Consider the following 5,075-nt stretch of genomic DNA (forward strand, 5'->3'; position numbering starts at 1 on the left):
ATCGCAGACTATAACGGGCCATGCTGCATCCCATTCCTTGCGAGAGTATGGTTGCCTTGGAGCGGCATGGTTTCCCAGACCATCTATGCGCTATACATTTTCTATTTCGCAGCTGTCAAACGCAAGCGCGGAGCTCCGCCTTCTGCGACCAGCCACGGCGAGAAAGTGGGGAGTCATCCACCCCCTTTGTAAATCCAATCCCAGCCTTCATTGGACATGAGAGGCTGGTGGGGTGCTGCGCGTAACGCTGTCCCATCCCCCTTGATTCATTACAGTGACGCGTCGACCTCACCCATCTTCTTAGCCTGGGACTAGTGGACTACTTCAGGAAACGGTTATTTCTGGGACTACAGTCAAACACTTTATTATCCTGAAACGATCTAAATGTAACTGTAGCAACAGAGCTAAGAAAAATAACAGAAATACTGGTGGGGGAAAAACAGAGTAACAGTGAATAATACAGTGACCTCAATAGAGAGGAGGGAGTTATACATCATCACTGATCTATGCAGGATAAGAAACATCAAGGAAAACAGTTTTATTTAGTCTCCAAATTGTATAAATGGACAGCGGTACTAGTTCTTGTTTAATGGAAGTGATCACTGACTCATTATTAAAACCAGGTATCTAGGTTTACCCATCACACTTCCTGCTGCCTGCTGAGCTGCATGACTTCAGGATGCTGAGGAATGTTGGACACATTCATGTTGCCCTTATTAAGACTGTATGAATGTTTTATAAAGTGCAGATGTTTTCTGTAATGGGGCTTTAAAATGCCTAATACTGGAGAAGGGGAGTCATATGAGTTCAAGTCTTACTCAGATTTAGACCGGGGCTAACAACATTGAGACTGAAGTTAACATCACATACTGTACATATGTAACAGCTGATTAAAAATTGGGCTTAGCTCCAGCAACATGGCAGCTTTCACCAGCTGAGTTTACACAAGGCCAAGGTAATTAACAGCTCTTTTATGAAATATTAATTGAAGTGAGACAAAGGGGTGCCATAGGAGTCCTGAGGGTAGACTGCTCTGACTGCAGATGGTTATTAGAAGCTTGTACTGTAGGCTCAGCTCCCAAAATAATGCTTTCAATACGTGACATCAATATTTTACAGTCGTTTGATTTTATTTTGAAGTGCAGTAACAGATGAATATTTCATCTCTGCGTCTCATGCAATCATCCTCAGCACTACGCTCTCTCTCTCTGTGTAAAGTCTCCTGAGGTCAGACACGCTGCGTCGTGAAGGGGAACAAGCTGCATCTTACTGTTAGGGAAAATATTTGCGACTCTGTTGCAAATTTAATTAAGTGTGATTTCCTTAAAATTCATACTCCAAACACAGCAACACAATTTTTCTGTATTTTTTTACTTTTATTATTCATACTTCCAATCTCTATTTCACATGAACCGGAAAGCCACTTTTTTATATCTTCAGTCTCTATGAGGCAAAGTCATCGGCAAGTCGAAACCTACGCGCAGCGCAGGTTGGATTCTTTTGTCAGTGTGTGTGTGTGCACACCGCAGATATACACAACATATACTTACAGTATATTTATCTCATGTATAAATTTCACTAAAAGTCTAGAGATCAAAACATTTTCTAAAAAAAAAAACAAAAAAAAACAAAACAAAAAAACATACAGTAGAATTCTTTTTGAACAGAACTACACCAGTACATATTTTATCAAGACACACTTGAAGAAGAGCATTTGCTATGAGTTTGATCAGTGGTCGTCTTCGGGAGGTTGTGTGTGTGATTCCTATCGTGTGTGTTGACCAAGGCTGTTTGTTAGTACTGTGTTGCATGGGTGGCACTGCTGTCTCACTGGCCCTGTGACAGCAAGGCAAATGCCAATGGATACAGTCAGCGAAGCACACAATCCATTAGTTGTCAGAGACAAAATGCTGGCATCCAAAACGCTCGGGTTGCCTTGGTTCCACAGCTGTGCAGCGATAGCAATCGTACAATCATTCGTGTGACACAGATTAACTGTGTGAGTGCATGCTAGAAAACAAACACGGAAAACAAACATAAAAAAAAACAACAACAACCGTGAGGGCGCTAAATTCTACACACGGGTCCTTTAGGTCAGATGTGTTGGGGACAATGAGCAACTTGGGGAGCTGAAAAAAGCAAAACAAATGACTTTGCATAATTGTGTTGTGTGTCAAACTCAGGCCTGCTGTAACAGTCCCTTGGAAGCCTGAAGGAACTTTTAATTTGGACAGATGTTCAGCGTTAAAATATATAGGCCATTACAAACCTCGTCACACAGTCTTGACAGTGAAAGGAATAAAGTCGGTGTCAGTAAAACTGTATCAATCCAGCATTTACCATCTCTTCTTCAAAGAAAAAAAACTCTTTAATACACTTGAAAACAAACCTTTAAAGCATTTCATTTTCATGTAGTATATGACATTCGTGCATCATCATACACATGAAGGACAACTGACATTCAGGTCTTAAGGTCCGTGTGTGTCGTCATCGCCCAGCGCCTTCCTCAAATGTAATATACACACACACGCACACAGCAGGGATCCAGTCCTGAAGCTTTTCTGCTGTTCTCAATATGCCAGTCAGTAACATGCCATGCAGGCACACAGTAAAAATACCCTTTCCCTCCCTCAATAATCATTCAGTCGCGTCTCGTCCTGAAAAAGGACGAGAAACTTCGTTCGGATCTGCTTTATCTTGGAAGTGTTTTCACATGTCAATACTATATTTGGGCAAAAGCAACACCGTTTTTGATTAAAATCCATTACTCCACACCGAGCCTCGTCATAAACCACCAGTGTGGACGTCAAACCATAAAATAAACTCCTCCACCTTCATAGCAAACTGCTGTCAGTCTACCGTCTTTCATTCGTTACCTGAAAAGGCCTTAAAGTGCTTCACTTTCTCCGTTTTTACACAAGGAAGGTTTTTCTAGTTTTGGAAGTGCTTTCATCGTGTGTCAGCTGAAAGGGGTCTCCGTTGACAAACTCTTAAGAGATGCTCTTTGCTGCACCTAAATCCAGTATATCTATATATACGTATAATACATGACATACATGATAAATACTTCATTTAAAACAAACATGATTATTTGTGAAGGTACATTTCTACTTCTTTCTTTTGGTTCAATTTAGTTGCGTAAGGTTACTTTTCATGCTTTCACTGCATCCAAGACAGACACTTGAAATGGGGAGAGGGGAAGTATCATTTGGGCTTAAGTAGTTTTTAAAAAAATTTTTTTTTTTAAAGAAATTGTTTGATATTTTGAAAAGTGCACTTATTTTTATTTAATTTTTTTTAGTTATTTGAGAAATTAGACATCCCTCTCATTTCTGCATGTTAAATATGACACAAGAGCCAAACATATGATGAATGGAAACATTTTGTTAGGATCTCTGATACCTACAGTTTTCCTATGCTAAGCTAAGCTAAGCTAAGCTAACACACTAAGCTAAGAGATATTAACTCATAGGAAAGAACTAGTGGGGATGAAGGCGGACTTCAGTGTCAATTGTGTCTGCACTAAAAAGCTGACTTGAACAGAAACATCACAAAGACTACAGCTGGCGTATGCTGTATGTTCTGCGACTGCGTGAAAAGGAAACAACCCTCAATACCAGCAGGTGGCAGTAGTCTGTACTCGTCTTTCGAAAAAGGTGACTGGAAGAGCTGCAAACAAATCGTACAGAGCTGGCCTCTCTCCAATCATGCCCGTACAGTTTGTTCATCCCAGATGGTCATGTTGTGAAGATACTACAGTATTGGAATGTTTAGTTGAGATGGAAAACAAGAAGAACCTTCTTTGCGGGGCCTCTTGACTTTGTCGTTTCTTTTCCCGTACACTGGTTTGCTAAGCTGAACAGCCAATCAGAGTCATCTCAGTCACAGACAGACTCAATTGGCTGAAAAGCTGCCATAAGGAGTCTTGCTAGTGTCAACAGTGCAGAACACACAGCAACAAATTAGAGCCTCACTAAAGACTACTGGTATGTCTTAACATTAAGACTCATTGGCTGCTGGTTGCAGTTTTATATTTAACATGCAGAGATGAAAGGGGTATCTATCAGCTTATTTGATTTTCAGCAAGAAATAGAAGCACATTTCTCAAAATGTCAAACAGTTTTTAGCAAAGATTGGTCAAGCCACTAATGTGGTGACGTGAACAGAAGAGGGCAGAAGAAGGGTTCATCTCCAAAATGTTCTATATCCATTTACTAGAGAAAAAAGTGTCTTATTCAGTCAGAGGACTTGTCTTTTTCTGGCCGTGGATTTAATCTACTATGTTAATCTAACATTAATTCAAGCAAAGACTCAATCTTTTAGAGTAGGAGCAGTAGTAATAACTTTGTTTTCGATTCTCGGATACATCATTTTGGAACAAAACTCTTCGATTGTAAACTGTACCCTGGTGGGACTATTGCAAGGCGGCATTCAAATGCATTAGCAGTAAAAAAAAGAAAAAAAAAGAAAAAAAAAAGGCAGTCTGGCTGCAGGAGCCAGAAAAGAAAAGAAAAAAAAACAAGAAACGTACAGTGTGGAATGGTATAAATGTCACTTTTTCCAGCACACACGTGAGCGCACACGCACACAATCTCAATCTCACCCTATTCACTCACACACACACACACACACGCGCACGCGAATATAATCGCGCAAATGCAGAATCATACTTGCACACTGGACATGTCACAGACATATCTGGCATGCATTTTTAGAAGAAAAGACTTTTTTTGTTAGAAATTCTTTAACCGGTCTAGAGCTCTGATAATTTCTGTATGTACATAAATTAACAATAAATATAGGTAATGTTTATATATTTTGAAATATATATATATTAAATAATGAAATATTCTTATATATTTCAAATATATTCATAGATTTCTTTCCAATTTGAAACATCTTTAAAGAGATATAATCACAGTTTAGTAATAAAACATGTAAGAATACAGGTCTCCCTACTGGTCTGGCTGCAGAGTCCCCATGTACAAGATTCATAAGTTGTGATCAAAGTCGGGCCGTTTTTCCAGACTAATACATTCGACTTCATCAGTAGGATGAGCGTAAGGTAGGTAACA

This window comes from Chelon labrosus (assembly GCF_963514085.1).
Source record: "Chelon labrosus genome assembly, chromosome: 13".
In the NCBI taxonomy this organism is placed as follows: domain Eukaryota; kingdom Metazoa; phylum Chordata; class Actinopteri; order Mugiliformes; family Mugilidae; genus Chelon; species Chelon labrosus.